At 36.4% G+C, this 25,000-nt stretch overlaps 1 protein-coding gene and 1 pseudogene across 1 annotated transcript in view; one reads left to right on the forward strand and one right to left on the reverse strand.

Moving 5' to 3' along the window:
• LOC135224623 (uncharacterized) overlaps positions 1-5,173 on the reverse strand; it is a 38,567-nt pseudogene extending 33,394 nt beyond the window's left edge.
• Positions 1-25,000, forward strand: part of LOC135224863 (uncharacterized) — a 275,908-nt gene that overhangs the window by 65,440 nt on the left and 185,468 nt on the right.

Consider the following 25,000-nt stretch of genomic DNA (forward strand, 5'->3'; position numbering starts at 1 on the left):
ATTACTCATATTTTATTCTGGATCATGAATGGATTTGAAGAACATTTATGTATAACTTGCTCGTGTGATATGAATGCGTTTTCCATTCGCTTCAGCAAAGACGAGAGAGAGAGAGAGAGAGAGAGAGAGAGAGAGAGTGAGAGAGACGAGAGGGACGAGAGCGATTTATCATAATATAAAGTGCGTTTTCCATGCGCTGCATCAGAGAGCGAGAGAGAGAGAGAGAAGAGAGAGAGAGCATGAAAATTCAGCCTGATAATTGATTGGCTTCACAGGAGAAAGAGAGAGAGAGAGAGAACTGTTATGATATGAGGTAAGTTTTCGGTGCGATGCATCAAAGACGAGAGAAGATGAGGGGAGAGAGAGAGAGAGAGAGAGAGAGAGAGAGAGAGAGAGAGAGCGAGACCATGAAAATGCCTTCCAGCACACACGCACGCACACTCAGAGAAAAGGCAACTAAAAGGAAGGTAATGCCGGAAGCACAGAGAGGAACAGAGTCCTACTCCAGTACTACAAGAGACTCCTTGATTACCCAGCGATTGTACAAATGACCCGTCACTTCCTCCTGTTGCCAGCCATTACTGTCACCGAAGACCCGGCTCTTACCTACTGTCATTTCTGCTCTTTCTTTATGTTGCGTGACCCGACAGGTCATGGTTATCTAAGCAATGATATCATTAACTTTGTAACGGGAAAAAGAAAGGAAACTGCGAGGCGCTTAATGTTCATTTCAGATCTTTGTGTTTACATAAACATCCCCATTTGGTTATAACTGTTTTGAGACACTTATTTCACCAAATCAATCATCCAGTCGATATCATAAATACACACACACACATTCGACCATGCAGAAGCTTTAACGGGATGTATTAGTACATATCATATATATATATATATATCCATAATATATATATATATATATATAACACACACAACCCACACACACACACACATTATAATATATATATATATATAATATATATATATATATACACACACAAACACACACATATATACTTATATATTATTAATATAAATATATATATATACACACACACACACACACACACACACACACATATTATATGATATATTTATATATATATCTATATATATAAGATTATATATATATATTATATATAGATATAGAGCCATTAGAGATGTACTTTCAAACCCATTGACATCAAGAAACTGTGTCCACATTTCTAGCTACGTTATACAGTTGCCAGTTACGTTCTGATTTCCATCTTAAAAGGCTCCACGGTGCATTGAACCTCTTTCACTGAAAGTAGTAAGTGTTATTGCGCTGGAAACCATTCAAGGGAAATAAGAGAATTATGGCAATTCGCCTCGGCCACGGGGTAACGTGTGCTTGGAATATATTATTCAGGAATAACAGGCCATCATGATTTTGCCTCGCGGGGTCTCCTGACATGAATATGCCAATGGTTTATCGCCTTTTCTGCGAAACTTTCCTAAGTCTGTGATACCCGTTTTAGGTTAGGTAGACAGTGGATTTTGTGAGCCTTGTGCCTTAGAGAAAGTGAGTTCAAGACATACTTTGGTTAATAACTCAAAATGTTTTTAAAAGTCACAATTTTTTTTTTAGTTTACAGAAATTTTAATTTATAGAAATCGCAACATTATTTTAATCAATTGGTTAAATTGAGTTTTCCTTAGATTTTTATCGTAACATTATTTATATATTGCGAAAGTGTCGGTTTTCTCATTCTCAAAAAGTCAACCTTTACTTTGAACATACATAACATTTGCTCGCATCTACACTTTCTGTTTCAGCTTTTGAATTAATAAGTCTTATAGTATAACGCTTTCTTAGCAGCAAAGTGACACTTTTATTCAGATATAAAAGGATGGATAATTGAGATTAATTTCAAAGGTATGAGAGCCTGACACAGAGATATCGTGATAGCCGGTTATTCCTCAATAATTCATTTTAAGCACACATTACCACGTGGCCGAGGCGAATATATATACTATACATACACACCAAATATATATACAATATATATATATATATATATATATATGTATATATATTATATAATATATATATACTATATATATATATATATATATATATATATATATATTTGGTGTGTATGTATATAGTATATATATTCGCCTCGGCCACGTGGTAATGTGTGCTTAAAATATATTATTGAGGAATAACCCGATATATAATATATATATAAATATATATATATAGTATATATAATGATATATGAGAGAGAGAGAGAGAGACGAGACGAGAGAGAGAGAGAGAGAGAGAGAGATTGAGGGGGGGGGGTGGGGGGGGGGGAAACCATTATTTTGAACCATTTCCTCTATTTTTCTTGTTTAAGAAAAGTAGAAGGGCAACGCATGGGAAAAATACAAATCGTTCGTCATCTTAGCTCATTCTACAGCAACAGACAGGAAATATTTGCCATTTCGTGCAAGTAATTGCAGCGTTATATTTTAGAAAGAATGGAATCTCACCACTTCCAGGATCGCTCTGCAAAGGGTCAATTTTGTGTGTTCTGTCCGCGAATAAAGTTTCTTCCGAAAGAATGCGGGTGCTTCAGCCATTTTTCAAAGGTTACCGAGGGGCCGGGGATGGGGGTGCGGGGGGGGTGCGGGGGGGAGGGGGGGGGTTCGAAGCAAAACTCTTTCAGGAGCAGTAGATGCAGAATCAGTTCAAGGGTTTTAAAGTAAGAATCGGTCGTCTGAATCTAAGAATCAAGAATCTAGATGCTGTATTGACGGTCTCAGAACTAAATAAATGTCTGGATTCACAACTGACGAGCTCGATGAAAGAAAGTTAAAAATCACGGTCATAAAACAATTAATCAAAGTTCCAAATTAACAGCCAGAAACCTTAGACCCAGCATCCTGAGATCTGGAATTACGGGATTTAGAAATTACGACTGTGCGTCTCAAATGCATTCGCTTCTACTCCTTGCTTGGAGTTATCTTAGCATAGCTGTAGAGCCGCCTCTCTCTCTCTCTCTCTCTCTCTCTCTCTCTCTCTCTCTCTCTCGTCATATCCTGCTTTGAATTCTTTTCGTACGGTGTTTATGACTGTTCGCTCTTGCCGCCAGTAAGACTTGGCTCGCTTTTCGCTTCATATTCCTACAACATATTGCATTTTTTTTTTAAATGAGGTAGTTGCGAGCTCGACTCCGGGCTCTGCCAACGTTGAATCAGAAGAGTTTGTTTCTGGTGATTAGAAATTAATTTCCCCATAGAATGTGGCTCGGATCCCACAATAAGCTGTAGGTCCCGTTGCTAGGTAACCAATTGGTTCCTAGCCACGTAAAAAATATCTAAGCCTTCGGGGCAGTTCTAGGAGAGCTGTTCATCAGCTCAGTGGTCTGGTTAAACTAAGATATAATTAACTTTAAAAAAATGAACTCAAAAGTCAGATGAATTACCTCTCCTGCTGAACAGATTACAAGACTGTGGCAACATTAAGTAGGACAGAGAATGGATATTTAGTAAAGGGATGACGGATTGGCTCTGGAATTCCCCATTTCCGCTTGGCTTAAAGGGGAGTGTCAAACATGGAAACGTTCCTTGAGTCAAGGAGGATGGTGCTGGTTGATAATAGGGGCAGCGTTAAAACTTGTTGACTCTTAAAAATTATGACACCTTCAATTTTGTTGTCTGATGATTATTGTTAGAGGGAAGAAAGGAAGTATTCTTGTCATTTTAAAGGAAGTTTTAAAACATTGCGCTAGAATTAAGTGTGATGAATAGTTTGAGCTATAACTTCAAATATGGAGGACCTGTCATTTGCTTGCATTGATTTAGAAACATTTACACAGTTGCCAATAACTTTCACGAGGCTTTTCTGTAGAAACGTGCTGACATGACTGCATTTCCTTTCATATTCCATCCACACATTCTTCTCGTTGCTACCCATTGACAGTTTTTTCTTTATTTAAAGGCATTAGTTTCATTTCCATCGTTTGATTCCGAAACATACACGAGTTGTGGCTTATATATATGATATATATCTTATGTAATATATATGATATATATATATATATATATATATATATATATATATATACATATATATATATTTTTTACATATATATTTATGTACATTATACATATATATATATATATCACATATTATTATAAATCATGAGATAGAGATAACACTTAATTGTATTTATGCGTGATTTAGCATGTATTTCGCAATCGTACTACGTATTCATGAAAGTTTCCTTTTGGTGTATCATCATTAATCATGAAAATGAGTACAGATTTCTGTTTGTGTTGTTGGAAAGTAACGTGTTACTATGTGCAAAGTCTCGTGGTTGTATTGGTTGCATGTTCTCAACAGCAGCACATTATCGGCATTATTATTATTGTTATTATTATTATTATTATTCAGAAGATAAACTCTGTTCACATGGAACAAGCCCACAGGCGCCACAGACTTGAAATTCAAACTTCCAAAGAGTATGGTGTTCATTAGAAGGATCAGAAGATAAAGCTAAATGTATTGAATGTATAAACCTGCTCTAATAGAACTCAACTATGTCTTTTACCTGCGACACCTGTAATGTGGCGAACGATGGGAGGACATTTGTAAACCACGTGATGCACGCCGTCCAATTCACATTCCATTAACCGAACCGTGTCGTATTTTCCAGCTTCGTCCATCTTTGCTTTAAACATCAAAGTGGATTAGTGGATGCAGATGTTTGGAGAAGACTTTTATCAATCAGTTTTCTGTCATGACCGTCACTGGTAAACCTCCTGAGGTCGTAGTAGCAACTGACTGAAGGAACTACCAAAATACGTTTTCTCTTGTTTTCAAAGGCTAAAAACACTTTCACTGTATAGTCGTATTATTTACGGTGTAAATGTCACCGTTGCCCTTATTATAGTTCAACAAGTCAAGAATACAGTAGAAGCAACGGATACGTAAGTATATTAAATTGGAATCACTTCACCGATATACCCGAAGGAACGCGATATACCAACAAGTGACGATGCCAAGAGAACACCACCGCAACAAGAGCAAGAGAACGAACGCGACCGACCGCCTCCCCAGCAGCTTTAGCAATGAGCGCTGTTGCCTGACTTGACGTGGTAGTGGTACAAACTCTCCAGCTGAGCGAGTAAGTGAGCTGTTGAAATACTCCGGATTCTCTGAACGGACGGACGTCTGGGCAAAGCCGCGTCCTACCCTAGGGCCAGAAGACGCAATAGACTGACGTGTGCAAGGTCTAAGGATGTACGCAGGTTCGATGGACTGGGTCCAAGAACGTACACAGCAGCGGGGACGGGGATTTGCCTCGCCTTAGGAGTTGCTCCAGGACACACAAGTCGTGCTGCTCAATATAATGGTTTCTTGTCTGTGTCCTTCCTTTGAACGCAGCCGGAAAGGAAAGCACTCGACATTTTGGATGTTGCCCAGTGTCTTCATTGCTTACCTTTATACCGAGGACGATTATATGTGTTGCATGACTTCCAGTACAGTGGGTAGAATGTTATAGAATTTTTTTACGAATTTGCGTAATATAGACAAAAATAAATTAGATGTAAACGCCTGCAATATATATACTAGATACATACACACACACACACACACACACACACACACACACACATATATATATATATATATATATATATATATATATATATATATATATATATATATATATATGGGGGCGCAGGTGGCGCGTGCTTGTGTGTGAGAGAGAGAGAGAGAGAGAGAGGGAGGACGATGCATGTATGTATGAATTTATGAACACTTGATGCCAAAATATGCAACATAATTCATTGAATGCAGGTTTCCTTTCTGCATCCAATACATGCAGCATTAAATGTCAGTAAAGCATCTTTACTGTTCTTATGTCAGTTTTTAGTCAGTTTCAAAAGCTTGATAGTAATAATAAATTTCCCATCATTAGTCAGTTGGATGGGTAATCACTGAATCTGATTGAGAGGTGGAATTTCATAAACATTTCTAAACGACCTAAAGGAATTTTCTTCGACTTTAGCACACTATGCTAAAATAGAACAAAGATGTAATAAACGAATTAAACAGCATTATTTTTATTTTGAGTGTTGACGGAAAAAAAAATCTATTTTCTCCGAGTCAGATCTAAAACATGAGGTGAAACACTCAGTTTCAGAAAGCTATTTTTTAGTAGGGAAAAAAATCTACAGTGCTGGTGATTTTATGGTTATCAATCCAGCTTTGATCAGGGTAGATTCATACAAGAACCAAAGTAAATAAAGACAAACTCTTGACGTTCTTTTCGTGAAACAACCAGATAGCTGTGTGCTTGAGTTGAGTGAGACTTATTATTGGTGATCTTACCATTTTATGTTGGTGCTTCACCGCTGACCCGTTCGTGGTTGGGTTCGAATCCTGCTTCGGGAGATCAGTTTTCTTTCGTTTATCTCCAGCTCAGGGACATGTTTGTAGCGATAAGCATGTATCCAAATAGTTGCGAGATAGTCGATAAATTATGAGGTTGTTTTCAAAATTGACAACACAGATAACCTGGTAAAATATATATTATAGATATATAATATATATATATATATATATATATATATATATATATATAATATGACTGGTAAAAATGTTCTGTTACAACAGAATTCCATCCAATAAAAAGAGTCCCATAAAAGAGCCAAAAAATATGGAAAGTAAGTACTATATTCCAGAGACTGCTGTCTCTCTCTTCAGGTAGGTTAAGAGGAGACAGCAAGTCTCTGAAATATAGTACTTACTTTCCATATTTTGGCGTTTTTGTGGGCTTCTTATATATATATATATATATATATATATATATATATATATATTATATATGTATATAGTGTGTGTGTGTACATTCCGCAGTTGGGTTTTGTGTGTGTATGTGTGTTTAAACACAGAACATCTCTCCCAGGCAAGCTCTCACACAAGTACTTGTACACCTGATAACCCCTCATGAAGGCGGAATCGACGAATCCCCCGTTAGGTTTAACGAGCGTCTACGGGAAACCTCTGTTACGGCAGAACCATTTAAGGTGAAAGCGGTTGTTTGTCTAATAAATGAACCCCCTATTTCGTAATGGCTAGGTGCAGATAAACCTCAGGTCTGATTTCTTTACCACTTGTACCCAATTACTCAACCATAATTATTATATATGACATATTACCTTAACGCTCCCGGAAGCTTGAAGGGACGGGCCTGGTCGAATAGAGTGGCTGGAGTAGAGGATTGGGAGAGAGACAGACAGACAGACAAACTTCCAAGCCGCTCCTAGGTAACCTGGAGTTGCTGCCTACCCCGCACCCACGCAACTTGGACTTTCTTTTCTTTCCTTCCCTCTATTCCGCAGGTGATAGGTCACCAGGACTATAAAGGCCGATGTCGTTATCATCATAATTACTGTGTTCCTCAACCTTCTTTGTTTTGTAAATTGCCTCCGTTTTTGCTATATTCCCGCATTTTCTCTTCCTATGTACTACTTGCTCGTTTTCGCAAGATCTGTTCGATGAGTAAGGGCTGAAATGCACGATATGAAAATTTCTCATTGAGGTGAAACCAAACGTGTCTATCAGTTCTATTATCTTCCTGTCAGAAATTCAGTGACCCAGATAAGAGCAATTTATTACATTTAGTTGAAATGTATCGAATAAATTTCATTCAATCAATTAAGCTCCCTTTTTTATTTTCATTTTTGTAAACCATTCTTTGTTATCATCTCTCTCTTATCATTGGGCTCTTCATAAATCCCCGTTGATGCTCTGTGGAGTTGTCGTTGATTATAGGTTATCATCTTCCCATTACTAGATTGCGAACAGTTTCATCACCGCTACCTGTTCATTATGATGTCACGCGTTGGAGGGAAACGGTTGTACGCGTCTCCGTTGACATTACATTTCATTTAACTGTATCCCGCGCTCTGATTGGCTCCAGCGTTGGCCAATCATTTTCCTGCTTCCCGCATTACCTTCACTGTAATACGTAATTTGGCCCAGTTAATTAACCTTTTAGTAATCAACACACGCTCGCATATATATAGATATATATATATATATATATATATATATATATATATATATATATATATATTTGTTTATTTATTCATGTGTCGCGTGTGTCATTGTTACCTCGTTTACCCCGAAACCTAACGTTTACTTTAACAAGCGGATCATGGATGAACCGGTTCAGAAAATTTTCGTAAGATCGACCTCTCTATATTCCTGTCTAACACTATTGACCACTGACATTTCGTTCCAGCACTATCACTTCATCTATGCAAATATATATATATATATATATATATAATATATATATATATATATATATATATATAGATATATATATATATATATATTACAGAGAGAGAGAGAGAGAGAGAGACTTAAAATTATGAAAAAAATCAAACTAAATGTACAGAGCTAACATAAGAGAAGGAACGTATATAATTACTTACACAATAAGTATATAATATACATACACATGTCATGTATGTATGTATTATATATATATATATATATATATATATATATATATTATATATATAGATATCTTATAGATTCTGCTCATCCAGTCAGGTTTCTTCAGATTTTTATCTCGTATTCCATATTGATCTCTTTCGCTTCACTCTTTCAAGGGTGAGTAGAAAGGGGAATTGTATTTATTTTCTTAATATTTTATCATTTTGCTTAATATATTTGTTTGCTCAATTACAAAACTCAGGTTTCGTCCTTAATGGTTAAAGTCATCTCTGCTTGATTTATTTTTATTCTTGCCGGTGTCTTCATGCGGGTAGGGTATCATCGACGTGGTAATTTTTTTTTTTTAATTTTGCTCAAAAATAAATAATTTTTAAATTGGTCAGACAGCTGTTACCTTTCATTACCGTAGAATAACATAACTGTATTTTCGAAAGTTTTTTTTTTTATCCGTAATACGATTGTCAGTGGCTTTTCACTTTTTTTTTTTATTATTTGGAAAATGGAAAAATAGACTTGATCTTTATAAAATGAAGTTGTTACAATATTCATAATTATTGCTGATAATAGTTGTGTTACAGTATTATCGTTGAATCAACCAACAGAATAGCATTGCCAGTTCAAAATTAGTAAATGCCTAAGAGATGTTAGTGGCTGTACGCTAATTTGATGTAATGATAAAATAAACTATACCACGCTAATTGTGTATATATATATATATATAATATATATATATATATATATATATATATATATATATATTATATATATATCTATACAGTATATATATATATATATATATATATATATATAACATACACACACAAGGCCGGAAATAGGCTCAAAGAGTACATCATGAAGGGAGTAGTCCTAGGGAAAGGCATTGAAATAGACTTATTAAAGGAGAGGATGCTTTGCCGAGTACATCCTTCAAGTATATATAATATATATAAGATATATATATAGCTATAGTATATAATATATATATATATTATATACATATATATATATATAATGTGTGCTTAATTGTTGTTTTATTTGGTTTCCTTGATCGAAGATTCACCATAAGGAAAGTCTTCGAACATCTTACCATCCCATTTGTCACTTTCCTCTTTATTCAAATGAAGAATTACGTTTCTCAACACAGATATATGTATACATATAGTGCCCCGTAAAAGAAGCTTCGATCGAGGAAGCAAATAAGATAAAATAAAAGATAAAAAAAAGGAAAAGAAAAAAACAGTATAAACATATAGACAAGGGAAAATGGGTGTGTGAAACAGGTGTTCTTTATAAAAACAGCTGTATGAGAAGTTTGAAAGTAAAGGGAAAAGCTGCATTTGGTTGAATTGGATTTAGAGAACAGAAGACTTTTCATTGAGCCAAGAGTGATGCCACGTGGGAGATGTTCGTTATGTGTGGTATTGGAGGTAATTCATTACGTGACTTTATTATAATATATATATAATATTTATATATATATATATATGCGTGTGTGTGTGTGTTACAGGGAATATGTGAAATCAGAGATTTCACGAAATCCCTATGGAATATGTGAAATGACCAATTCGCTTAAGAACGTTTGAATCCGAGGGCTAGTACTAAAGACACTGGAACAGTGATTCATCTACCACTATTTCGCCGTGTTTAGTACTAGCTTGTGGGATCAAATGTCCGTATGTGCATTTGATCCCCCAGGGGCTAGTACTAAACACGGAGACATTGACCCCCCAAAGGACGAGTACCAAAACGGCGAAATAGTGTAGATGAATCACTGTTTCGCCGTGTTTAGTACTACCCTTGGGATCGAATGTTTCCTAAGCGAGTTGCTTATTTCACATATGCCCTAGGGATGGGATTTCGTGAAATCCCTGTAAACACACACACCCACAAACAACAACATACATACATAAGATAATATATAATATATATTAATATAATATATGATAATAATATATATATATATTAACGTATATATATATATATATATATTATATGCTTTAGTTCTCAGTCACCGAGAAATCAGTTATCTGAGATTGGTCTTACTTCTCGGTCATCCGCCAAAGCATCAATCATCATGAACTACCAGTCCATTACGCCTCAGTCGCCAGAGGTCGTTCATCAGAAACTGCCATTGGTTCCTTCTCACCAATAAATCCGTCGTCAGGAACTGAGATCATCGCTGACCAGTGACGAACTTTCCTCCTGTTTCCGGACTCGGAATCAGGCTACTTCCTGTTTCAGTGATCTCGATCTGAACGCGCCAGTATTCTAATCCGATGTCGTGACGCGGAGGGAGGTCTTTAGTATAACGAGGTCTTTAGTATAACGCGGAAAGAGGTGCACCATTTCAAAAACTGGATCATGGCTGGGTACGTTCAGTTAGTCTTGAACTTTTGGGGAGAATCATTTCATCATTGAGACACCATCAAAGTCTTGGAGAGCAATGTTTTCAAGTCTGTGAAAAACTACAAATATTATTGTAATTATATAAAATAAGAAGCGAACTCCTCTGTGAAATGTCGGTTCATTTTCGAAGCAAGAAAGAGAACTGAGAAAGAGAACAGTAGGGTTGAAGATCGTCATTGAAATCGTGTACCCTTTCAGTTGCAGTAATTAATCAGTTGGCAGATGATCCACATAATTATAGATTGCACTCGAGTAAATATTCCCCTTTGATATGCCGTTCCCCATTTTGATCTCTTTAATCTTATATAATTTATCTGGCTTTCGATAAAAATTAATCATATTTTGTTTTAATTGGTAGGATAATGTTCTCGTTTTATAGATGTGCGAAAAAAGGAGTCTCAGAAAGAACAGTCCACGTTAGATTTTTTTTTTTGGTTTTTTTTTTTTTTTTTTTTTTTTTTTAGGTGCATAAAGTGGAGGGTGTATTTATATAACGTCCTGACTTTTGTCCAGTGAGAGGCAGTATACTGCTAAAAATCTTGTTATAAAATCTTATTCACTAAAAATGGCCCATATTAAACGAATTGCCGATTTTGATATCAAAGCTTTCCTTTAATCGTTAGATTATAGATAATTGCTGTGAAACGAGGAAAGGATGTCGGCCATCTGAATCCAATGTAATCTCAAGTTTAACTTTTTTGTGAGTTCGTGATACGTAACTTGTCATTTAGAATTTATATTACGGAGATATAGCAATTAGAGGCAATGTTATATAATATGCAAAACACTAGATGGTAAAATTAAAACTCAATTATATAGTTTCTGATTGGTCTCGTTTATCGAGACATTCTCAGAACTCTGAAGGTGTCTAAATAGAGGAAATCAGGTAGGAGAGAGAGAGAGAGAGAGAGAGAGAGAGAGAGATGTTGCTTTTTTTAGAGATTATTTATGTACCAGTGGACATTTGGCAGATTTTACATACAATGAATAATTTGTCAAAATGTCTGCTCTTTACATATAATGAAGAAAATGACACGACAATATATACTATAATTGCAATAGACACCGAGACACCTATTGATTCTACCTGTGGCCTTGAGAACAAATGGCTCTGTAAACCGGTGTCACAACTCGACGTATAAATTTTTTCAGCCTCTTGTAATTTCATAGTAATAGGACCAAGTTCTTTTTTTTCTAACAGAGTCAGGAAGATATATGTTATCACTATTCATGGCTTTCTTTTCTGTTTATTATCTCCGTACTATTTTTCATCGCTATTTTTTTTTTAAGTTTAAAAGTTCGTTCAAGACTGGCTAGTGTATCTGAATATAGAATTTTAAAAATTTCCATTTTATGTTTCGAGGGGTCACTGTTATGTTTGTACAAGACTGAATTCCAGGAGACAGGTTTGTCATTCATGTTGATTCCAAAATATTGATAACAGGGTCACGGCTTTACAGCTTACTCATAAGAGCAACACCCTTTGCAGGCATCATAAGGCTAGCTTCATCTAACAACATCAACTTTGATAAGCAGACGAAATCTTACAAGGTAACCTAAGAGCTAATGAACAGCTCTCAGTTTTCAACAGATCATTGTGCCTTTGTGTTTCGTTCCCTTTTGCTGATCATAATAAGTTCCCTGGCTGAGTCAGTGATTATCAGCAGCTGTTCAGGTCCCGTCATTCAGACAAGTCTCTCATTGTGGTCTCGGGTTTCTGGTCTCAGAGGATCCCTTGTCCATTTCGCGAAAACCCTCCGATGATTCAGGTGAATCCACAAACAGAAGGAGAAGGAGGTCCTCATAATTCTCAGAGATCTGTAATGTAACGTCGAAGCGCCACGCATCATAACAAGCATTTGCTCAGGATGATTTATATTGTTCTTTGGTATGTATATGTTTTATTTATTTGCGGGCGTATCTTTGCATTTCCTTATTTTCTCATGCCTTCTACAAGGAGGTATATTATCATAGCAAAAACAGTAAGGAATTAGGAAAAGAACATAAACCCAATCTAGCGAGGTAAATGCGGCGAAAATCATAGCTTGTATTTGTTGAAACTGCGTAGCATAAATGACGTGTACTTTCCTCTGTACTTTCGTTTTCTGCCTCATGCCCACAAAAGCCGAAAATCCCTTTTAGCAAAACTATACTTAGGCAGTGTGTCGGTGCCAGGCCCGGCACCATCTCCAAATGACGGAGGTTTTTAGTGATTGTGGAAGGGGTGGGTAATTATGAGGGAGAAAGTCACGTGATCTGTAATTATGCCGCTGCCGTGGATAAACGCCCTTTTTGGCTCTCTCTCTCTCTCTCTCTACCCTTTAACTCGCCTTCCTCTGACAGTTCCCCCTCCATCCCCCTTCTAGACCCCCAACCTCCAGACCTCCTTCCTACTCATCCCCATTTTTCTGTCTATCATCCTTTCTCCTCAGAATGCGGAAAAGAGCAACACGGGAAAAAACAAGGCTCCGTTCATTTTACGAGCCGAGCTACACGAAAGGTATTGTGTGTTTGTGTGTTGCGTATGTTTGCGCTCGCGCGGGTGAAACCTGGCCCTACCTCGTGCCCGAACCGTAGCTTCTCATTCCTTTTAACTTGTTCGAGAAACCAACGTACTGGTCCACATATGATGATTGTGGTTAGTTACGAAACAAGGCCACGGATCAGTGCTAACTCTGTAGTTAGGTTACGCGTTTCGTTCGTGAAATGTATTTTTTTTAAACCTTGGGAGGAAGAACACACACAGACACTTCGGCGATTTTTACTTTCATTTCCACGATGTCTTGGGCAAGAAGGCAAAACTTGTGTTTGTCATTATGCCCCGTTTCTTTCGCTGTTAGAAAAAGACGGATTGACAGAGAAAGAAAGCCAGAGGATGAAAAAAGAAAGCGTGTAGCTGTTGGCGTTGCCGTCATAATCGTCTGTCTTTTGTTTCGGGCAATAAAAGATAAACGCCAGGGATTAGCGGTCGGAATGAAGTGAGTTGTGGCGGTGTCTTCGTCAGAAAAAACAAAGCAGGTCCTCACCCTTGCCTGGCTAAGGGAATTATTTCGCCGCGTCCCACGAAACCCAAGAACACGAACAGAGAACGTTATGTAACTGGCTTGTTCTTCTTTGGTCAGTTTCATGGAAAGCACGACTCCGAGTGTCGTGTGGATGAAATAGATCTCGGCGCTCGTCTGTCTGGGTGGAATCTTCTCTTGCATTTGAGTATCTGATGAAATCTCGGGCACACGCTACATTTACCTTAAGGTTTTTTTTATTCGGTATTGCACTGAGTTGTGCTTTCCCATTGCATTCCAGCAGAGGAACGTTTCGTAAAAAAAACGTATGTAATGTTTTATATTTCAGTGACGAACTCGCGATTTCACGATCAAAATCACGTATCTGAGGAGTAAAATTTAAAATAGATTTCTACATATACTGACAGAAGAGCTGGATGTTCCGAAACTGTAAATAGGCGAAATATTTTTATTTTTCGTTCATATTTCTCCTGTTTACTGGGTAGGTACTTAATTCTGCACGAGATTTGTATTTTCAAGAATCCATCAGATATTATTTATTTTCATGGCAACTGAACTGTATGGTACCATGAAAGAAACTGTCCGTATAAATAAAAGGAAAATTTCTCATTTATATGATAATGTAAGTCAGAAATTCAAGGGCTTTCGTCTTTACTCAGACATTATTTAATAAAGTCACGTGCGTATACTGTGATTTTTTAAGCATATGATAATGTATACATGGCCTTTCCAAAGTTCATTGTTTTTATCCAAGGACGACCAGAAGTCCATATGTAATTTGAATAGCAAATGCTGTACGCTGCTATATTTTCATGATTTAAAACCACACGTCCACACAGTTACTTGACATTTCTTGTGGGGCATTGCCTTACTGAGAGAGAGAGAGAGAGAGAGAGAGAGAGAGAGAGAGAGAGAGAGAGAGAGAGAGAGAGAGAGAGAGAGAGAAGATGCAAAGAAAGGAGTAATAACACTGCTTGATTTTTTGTTTTTTCATCTAATAACTAAATTCGATCTAAATCAGTATAATACTTCTCAGTTTCTTGTTATAGCTTTCCAATCCTGCTGCACGTTCCGCAGATAAGACCAAGGTAGAGTCTGAATGAGACAAACACCGTATTCTTTGCAGAAGAGCTGTACATTAAGATGTTCACAAATTAGAGAGTGGTGTGCAGTTAAGACAGTCAAGGGTCACAGAAGAACCACTGACATTCTGAAACAATGTTTCCTCGTTACCAGGAAGTAATGACTTTGGATTTTGCTAAGGTGTGGAATGCTGGAAGAAAACAATATTTTACAATAGGTTACGATTTATAGGCAGTACGTTGAAACAATATATGCGAATTATAAATTTTATTGTGGATTCTTCACTAGTTCTGGAAGTGTAAACTGAATTCTGAATGATAAATTTGTGAAATTTACCAGTTTATCGAGTCTGCGAAAAGCTGCATCTAAAAATATACACACAAACAGACATTTATATACGTATATATATGTGTGTTTGTATGTAGTATGTATATATATATATATAGATATATATATATATATATATATATGTATATATATTAGAACTAATGAATTTCTTACTGCCATCGGAATTCCGAACCTCCCGGTATCTCAAATGAAAAACGAGGTGGATCAATTATTTAAGCGCCCTGGCCTTCCATCTGAGAGACTGGGGTTCGATCCCGTTGTGAGTCGGAAATATAATATATATATATAATGATAGATATAATATATAATATATTATATATATATTATTATATATCTATATATATATATACAACATACATACATACATACACACACACACACACACACACACACACACATATATATATATATATATATATATATATATATATATATATATATATATATATATATATATATAAACTTTTTAATGGTGACTTGCCGGGCGTATTATTATGGCCCGTTATTGCTGGCATCAGGTTTCTGCAATCACATGCAGTGTTCAATAAAGGTGTATTTTTGCAAGCCAGGGGCGTTAGTTGCGAAATTAATAATTCTCTTGTATTGGGGCTTGATATATTTGGTGGAAAACTCATGCACTGAACGTGGCGTTTTAAAATAAGACACGATGTTTTTTTTTTACTTTCATTCGTATCATGTGTAGCAACACTGTAGTCAGCAAGGGATGAAGGTTTTCGTAGAATATCTGAAAGATTTGTTTCATTTCCGCGTCGTCAAATTTGATTATTTTCGGTTGAGCTTCAGACAAGAGCCTGGTTTTGAAGTAGTAAAATAATGATAGCGGCAATAAAATGCCTCTATAGGAACAAAGGCCGTAGCTGGAACAATGAATTTAATGCTTCCAAACGACATTAGACAAGAAGCAGATAGTAAAAAATGCAGAAAACGAATTAAATAAGGTTTTTTCCTTTGTTCATTCATAATCAATACAGTTATTTAGATGGTATTGTTGTTTGTTTTTTTATATTATCTTTGTAAAATACGAACCGATATTGCAACTGCCTAGAGGCAGGACTTAACAAGGAAGTTGGTTTGTTCTTTTATTCACAAAAAGACTTTTACTTTATTCGATTTATATTTCACTCGTTTTCTGCCTCTCTTCTCTTTCGATAAAATCCGAGGACGAATGAGAGGGAGTAAAGATCGTTATGTAATATCACTTTATATCTACAGAGAAAAACAGATAGCAAAGGCGTATGTTCGTGAGTTATGATTGGATCTTTGGTTTTTACTATATAACTGTTTGGTTAAGAACAAAGAGAGAAAAAGACAGGCTAACTTGCTAACTGTTCGCCGAGAGAGAGAGAGAGAGAGAGAGAGAGAGAGAGAGAGAGAGAGAGAGAGAGAGAGAGAGAGATTGAAGAAAAAAGCGTTAATGCTCCGAAAATGTATATCAATGGCTTCTTTGAGAATGAAAATGAATATTTATTTCCTTTGTTAGCAGTTGATCCCATCGTTATGGAACTATACGGCCTCTGCATCAACAGCAGCATTACCTTCATATCGATTCAGAGAAGAAATTAGCAACCATTGTTTCAGAAGCATCTTATGTTGCGTTGACAATAGAAAATGAGTCATTATATAATTAGGCGTTGAACGTTAAAGTGACAACTTTTATATTAGCAACAACATCATTTCCACGTTGTCTTGCATTCTTTGTTTTCTTGTTCTTGATGTGATGTACAACACATCACATTTTCAGAGATATTTTTTAAAAGTATATGAAATATCAATGACGTATTAAGTCCGTATTTTGAAAATTTATTGAAATAACATAAGATCGTTTTTAATAATAATAAACAAAAACAATATGGAATCCACATGGCACCCACCAAAAATAAAACACCAGGATCAGGATCCACTTCCGGTTTCGGAGCCATCTCCGAATCTGATCGAATCATCCTTGGCCCATAGCCCACCTCATCAAAACTTCGTGAAATCCATCCATAACTGTCTGAGATATCATGTGAAAGGAAATCGGAATCATCCTTCACATTAGACAGGCTCGATTAAGCTATCCGAATGGGTTTGTTTCGACACACATTTTTGCTCCACTCAGCATAGAAACTTTTTTTTTTTTCCCTCTGGTTTCCTGTCTTGAGGAAAGGAATGGAAGACGATGGAGGAGAGTCGGGGGTGGGGGAATGAGGATGGTGGGGTTTAAGTAAAATTTTCTCACTTGAGGATGTTTACTTTTTTTGGAGATTTTTATGTTCAGATGCCGCCTTATATTTTGTGTAAATGTCGAGTATTGCTGCGGTTTTGGTTGTTGTTACTGTTACGTGATATTATGTGAGGAAAACAACTTTCTCTCTCTCTCTCTCTCTCTCTCTCTCTTCTCTCTCTCTCTCTCTCTCTCTGTCATGCCTAGAAGACAATACTGATGGGTTTACTGTTACTAATTGCTGTGTTTGATTTAGATGTCACCATAAAAAAAAAAAAGTCTCATACGAAAGGTTTGAAGGCAATAAAGAGAATACAGCAAGCGAAGGTTGCGCGTACGACCTCAGAAGTAATCACTGTAGTCATCATTTGTGTATTACGTATAAAATGAGAATTGTCGTTGTAAAGAACTTTTAAAAAAATTTTAAATCACTTATTCATTTTACTTATGACTATAGTTACACATTTCCCATATACTAAAGGTACCCAAATTTGAGTTTTTCGCTCTTCTGGAGGACCGAACGATTACCCCAGCATCAGAGAATCATTATTACCTAATGATAGCTAACCTCTTAAGCAACTAACCACTCTATTGGTCTATTAGTCTTCCCGAGATTCTGATGCACGTCGCTCGATAAATCACGGTGGGTTTGCGAGTTGCGTCATTCTGTTGAACGCGCTGCCGTATTCGTTAATTTTCTATACCCCTTAATTAATAGCTGAGTATTGAATGTGATAATAATGAATGATGATGATGATGATATGTAATTTCACCGGGCAAGATGGTAAAGAGGAATGCTGGATATTATTATCATCGTAACTGTTATTATGGTTACTTGGTCTCGTAATCATAGCTTATTGTCGCTGTTCCCTTTTTTCTTTTGCCGTTGCCTTTATGATTGCCATTTATTTTTACTGTTGTTGAGATGTTTTGATAGCTTGGCCGTTGTAATGGTATGGTATTTTTTTCAAATTTGTTTTGGTTAGAACAACTAACTATAGTAATTTCCACTTAGCCATGTAACACGGGGTCCTCTGAATAGTAGAATATAATGTCTTTGAAAGTAAAAAAATAAAATATTAAAAAAAAAAAAATTACAAAGCTTCTTAAGTATCACTGAAGAATTTTCTCATGTTTTAGAAAAAAACCAGTTACGCATTGAGAAGAACTTGTTTTTTTTTTTTTTTGAGCAAATGACAAAAATAATTATTAACAAATCAGAATCGGTTGTTAATAAAGAAAAGTTATAGTTTTTGTGTTTTTATTAATACGGGGAATCATATCTAAATATCTAAATTAGAACTATATGACTATCATTATATATATATATATATATATATATGTATATACTATATATATATATATATATATAATATATATATATATATGTATAACTATATATATATACATATATATTATATATATATATCTATATATAGAATATCCTATACAAGCGAATACAGAAAATGATAGGCAGAAATCCGAGCGCTTTCGTCTTTACCAAGACATTGTCTTGGTAAAGACGAAAGCCCTTGGATTTCTGCCTATCATTTTCCTGTGGTATTCGCTTATATATATATATAATATATATATATATATATATATATAGATAAATAAATATATACATATATATATATATATACATATATATATATATATATATATATATATATTTAGTTTGTAACTTGGAACAGTATTATATACATATGTATATACATATGCATAAATATGTATAATTTATAGACTTTTGGTATACATACCAAGCACTGGGGCAACTAAGGCCATTCAGCACTGAAACGGAAATGAACAGTACAAACGTCTGAAAGGGGCAACAGGAGGAAAACCTCAAAGCAGTTGCACTATGAATCAGTTGTTACGCGAGGGTGGACAGTAAGATGGAAGGAAGACAATATGAGTGGAGGTACAATAAAAGGAATGAAAGGGGGTTGCAGCTATGGCTGGAGGGTCACTGCGAGGAACCTTAAGTAATGCCTACATTGTACCGCACGAGGTGTTTTGACGGCTCTACTCCCTTACGGGGTATATGTATATGTGTATGTATTTGGTTATAGATGTATATATATATATTGTTCAAAGTTACAAACTTATCATCCAAAAATAACCCAGGATATACCTGTGCAACGATAGTTTTAAGATTGTTAGGAGGTTTCGCCCCATGCCAAAGGGCTCTGGGTTTTGCCTTTCCCTATTTTGAAAATAGGGAATGACATGGCACCCACGACCCCCCTCCTTAAATGCCGATATGTTTCAGGCGATGGAGTCTTTTCGTAATGACAGGAACCGAGAGACTTCATTGACAGACGTTGGTTTCGACATCTGAAGGGAATGCTCAATTATTGATGTCTGTCTTCATTTATTCATTCATTGAATCCCACAAGAACTTCTTCTCTTCATTGTCACTCATTTTTATATTTTTTTTTCTGTCCATTCTTGGTTTTCAAAAACAATCCAGTGATAGATTATAGAAAAAGCTGTTAAGCAAACTTTAAATTAATTAAATAATAGCTATTTAAGTAGGTTTGAATATATATATATATATATTATATGTGTGTGTGTGTGTGTGTGTGTGTGTGTTATACACTATACTCGTATATGTATGAATATTATGAAAAAATACATATGCAATTTAAAGTAGCATATACCTTTATAGAACACTTAAATGAAGAATTTACAGAAGCATATTATAGAAAACATACAAAAAGAAATTGTATTATTTTTCTTTATTCTTTATCTGAAGTTCTGACAGTTAACCTGATTTCGTCTGTCAGCGGCACGTTGACACAGTTTTGACTCACTGCACATGTTATGGGGTTGCAAAGTGCATGGCGTTGGTCGTACTTTATACCGCATGTTGACATTGCTAGTTACGTCATCCGTAATCAAATGCCGACGCCGTTGCGGCAGTGGAAACGCCATTACGGCACCGTGGCGTCTGCCGGCATGACGTGGCGATTTTTGACAGTTGTCGTGACTCGACTGCGTAGGTGCTAGGCAGCCTTGCACATCCAGGACCCACATCCGCCATCATTTGGCGGACGTCGCGACGTCAAACTCTCCGACGCGGTTACGGATCATGCCGATTGATGGCGCCTGGCACGCAACTGCATCGTCGTGGCGTCGTAATAAGCAAATTTTCGGCCAGTACGACGGTCGCGGTCTTGAATCGCCAATGTGTGACTCAGGCATAACGGTACACCTTGTCAACTCTGATAGTCTCTCTCTCTCTCTCTCTCTCTCTCTCAGATACATCAGTATAATGGTTAAAGGTAAAACTGTCAACTCCTCTGATAAACTCTCTCTCTCTCTCTCTCTCTCTCTCTGAGATTGAGATACATCGTAGTATCTTACGGTACACCTTGTCGACTCCTCTGATAAACTTAGTTATCCCTCTTCCTTTGTTTCTCCGTCTCTTTGTGTGGGAGTCCGAATGTGTTGGAGGAGAACAGGTGAGCAGTACTCGAGTGAGACGACCTTGGAATTCCTCCTCAATACAATTTGGCGTAATGGGATATCTTATTCAGACGAGTCTTGTAGTGTGCGAAAACTTGTCCTTGAATTCTGGAATATCTCTCTCTTCTCCTCTCTCTCTCTCTCTCTCTCTCGTCTCTCTCTTCTCCTCTCTCTCTCTCTCTCTCTCTCTGTACGCCCTGAATTCTTGGTTTCCGTTGTTCGAGTCCATTAGCTGACGAATTTCTTATCAACTAAAAAAAAATTCCCCCTCGGTTAACACATGAAAATATATTAATTCTGAGGTAGAGTGAATTAGATAGCACAGGACATTTGTAGCTTTTATACATATATAAGGTGTGTGTGTGGTTTGTGCATATTGTTTAACATATATTATATATACGTATATATATATATATAATATATATAATATATATATATATATATACATCTATATTATAGTGTGTGGGTTTTGTGTGTGTGGTGTGTGGTGTGTGCTTGTATTTCAGATTCTTTGGCCGGTAAAACAAGTAGTGCAAGATCCTTTCAGGCACTCTGAATCAAGGTGCATGCACCGAAAAGGTCATTAAGTGCGAGGTTGGGCTTTTGATGAGTATCAGGTTGTACCGGTTTACCACCGGTGCAGCATTTGCCAAGGAATTTATTTGAAATCTCTTCGAACATCGGGTTCGGAACCTGTATTCAGGAACATGAAGACCTGGGTGTTTAGGTTACTGATATTTTCATTTGCTGACTGTAGTAGTAGTCTTTTAGGTTGTAAAAAGGTTACTAGATACAACAGTACAGTTTATTGTTATAAGACCGTGTGACCAATAACACCTAAGGGTTGTTTCAGTCGTAAGTATTCAAATAGCGTTGTTTATTTGGTCATTCAAAGCGGAATTTTGCTGATTGATTCTGACATGCATTTCCTTGCTGGTGTGGCCCACCTGAAGTGAGTCACAGTCCGTGCACGAGATCTTGTAAACTGCGTTGCAACTCTGCTGATGATTTTATTTTTCATGAATATGTTGTCACTTGCAAAAAAAATGATGCAAACAGTGAATACTGTCAAATTGTTTTGATAGATTCAGAAGCGATAAAGTAAGGAAAACAATACAAATTGTTAAGTCACTCATTCTTTCTGTCACTGAGAATATCTTCATTGCTTTATTGTAAAATGTAGTTTGAAATCTTAGCTAGATAAAAAAAATTTCCTGCCTATTTTCGTAATGTTCTTTCAGTTATCCAAGCATTTCTGACTGCCATTACAAAAGTTCAGTTATTTGTTGTATTTTCGTATATACTCTATTTACATCGAAAAGATTCAAATCTAATAAATGTGTAAAAAAAAGAAAAATAAAAGGGTGGTGTGGGGCCATTCTTTTGCGTAAATTTGATAGCCTGAGGAACTTGCTCATTCACTTTTTTTTTTTTTTTACTTCGGTTCACTTTTTTTCGTGGCAGCGTACTCAGGTTTATTTGCATTACGCTTTAACTCCCATGATAGTGTGTATATATGTGTGTGTGTGTGTGTGTGTGTTTGTGTGTGTGATTCTGACAAGCAGAACGAGGGTTATTTGTTTAGCAAAGGTAGAGTATATCATATTTGTTTTGCTTATTTCATATTCAGCGTATTCTGAATATGAACAAAAAAATATATCTGCGGTTCTGCTTCAAGAAATCCGAGATAGACGCCTGAAAATATGTTGTGCAGTCATAAATTCTTCTCCCCCGGCGTTGTTTCCGTATTGTGAAATATCAGATGCCTCAGATGTAAGTTGAACAATTTTTTTCCCTTGTCTTCTCCGAAAAAATATATTTCTCTGACGGAAATATCTGTGAGACACACCCATTCCAAATGAATGTGGAATCCACTCACTTCACCTAAGCTTTCTATTTCTCTAGAAAACAGGTAAACGATAATTTTTATGTTGGAGATAATATCTTCCGTGAGAAAATTATTAATACAAGCCGTCGTTGCCTTTAAATCGAAGATAATTTGCTCTTCGAGAAATAAAAAAAATTATACTCATTGGCACCTAAAAAATATTAGAGTTAAAGGAATAAGAAAAAAAAAAAAAACTCCCGGAAGAGTCTCGACATATGGGTTTATATAAGAGAGTAGGAGAGTGAGAGTGGTAAGGTGAGAACTTGCTGTTATTTGCAACATGCCGATAATTCCTCTCGGGTGTCAGCAAGTCTCGGACCCACTTAGAGCTGCTCTATTCGGCTTCGTTGGAACTGGTCTAACGAGTAGGTGCTACTTTGGCTACCGACGGCAGCAGTTCTCGATTACGCTCTGTTGGGTGGAATTTACAAAGCGCAATTATGGGCACTTCTTGTCTCTTTGTATTTGCGTGTTAATATGACGGGAATGATTTCTCAAGGAATAGAAGTAGTCGTAATTGGCTCGAATATCAGTGAATATAGGCATAGGTACATGTAAATCATGATTATGCGTAGAAATGGACTTTTGACAATGCGTTGGTTTAGAATTTAAATCTTCCCAGTGCTTAATTCTTCCTCCCGCATATTCATGGTTTGTTGTCTTCTTTGTACATCAAGAAATTAATACTAATACTGTAATATATTTAATAATATATTATATTTATATATATATATATATATATATATAGATATATATATATATATATATATATATAATATATATATATGTGTGTGTGTGTGTGTGTGTGTGTGTGTGTGTGTGTGCGTGTGTGTGTGTGTGTGTGCGTGTGTGCAAAGGTGACACTCGAGTAATTACATAAACCGGTAACAGCTGTCAGTGCGTGAAGCACAAATGATCTCACTGTGTAGTTAATAACCTTGAATTGTGCCACAATATAACATAATAAAATCTGATGTAGAGATGAATGAGTAGTACATTCACTTCCGTCGGGTGTCATCACCCAGTTAAGTCTGAGAGAGAGAGAGAGAGAGAGAGAGAGAGAGAGAGAGAGAATGATTGCATTACTCCAGTCTGTTGCCACATTCTTAGTTTGACCTTAAACCTAGGGAGGCGAAATTGGAACACAAACATACCCACACTGCACTTCAGCCTCTGTCTACCTTACATTCTCTTCAAGAGTAACTTGCAGCGAGATCTGGATTCTTCGGTCTGGGCTGATTTTAGGAGATTATCTTTAAAGGACCGATTAGGGGGAAATGTTTATAAGAAATATCGCTGTGCATAATTTGGAAACTTTGGCTAGTGTGAAATGTATGGGCAAGTGCAATTAGAATTGATGATGGTTAAAGTATTTCCTCTCTGCTTCTAATTTAGATTTCATATATATTTTTTTATATAAAATAATAGAAAAAATGCTGATAGACGACTAGTTAAAAAAAAAAAAAGAGGCATTTTCGCCAGTGAAACAGCGATTCCCTTTTGAAAGCCGAGCCGACACTATTTTATTGCCTCTAAAACAACAGAGCAACGCAAATGTGAAAGGAAAATGAGGTGTTAGCAAGAGCTCAGAGAGATGGAACGAAAGAGAGTGAGAGGAATAGGTGATGATGATGACGATGATGACGATGATGATGAGTGTTCTGATAGACCCGTTACGGGTAGTTACCTTCCAACAATCCGGAATCTCCGACACAAAGGGTAAGACGAGAAAGATCTTCAATTTCCACTTTCTAATGTGACAGACTCGTCGTCATCTTTGCTGTTTTTTTTTTATTTTCGTTCATTCGCGTTGTTTTTCTTTGCTACTTCCTCTTCTGAAAAGAGGAAATCTTTTTCTGCATGGTGCTCGCTTCTACGTTTTCTTGTTTCGTTTTTTTTTTTTCTCTTTCACCTTCGTGAGAAGCGTTGACGATTTGTTCCTGCGGTCCCACGTCACATAATGCGACTAATCATTCCCTCTTTTAGAATAAAGAAATCACTTGTCATCATTCGTTATCTAGCCTTTCCTTTTCCCCCTTCTTCTTTTTCATCGTCGTCTGTCGTCGCTG

Source organism: Macrobrachium nipponense, chromosome 12 (genome assembly GCF_015104395.2).
Source record: "Macrobrachium nipponense isolate FS-2020 chromosome 12, ASM1510439v2, whole genome shotgun sequence".
In the NCBI taxonomy this organism is placed as follows: domain Eukaryota; kingdom Metazoa; phylum Arthropoda; class Malacostraca; order Decapoda; family Palaemonidae; genus Macrobrachium; species Macrobrachium nipponense.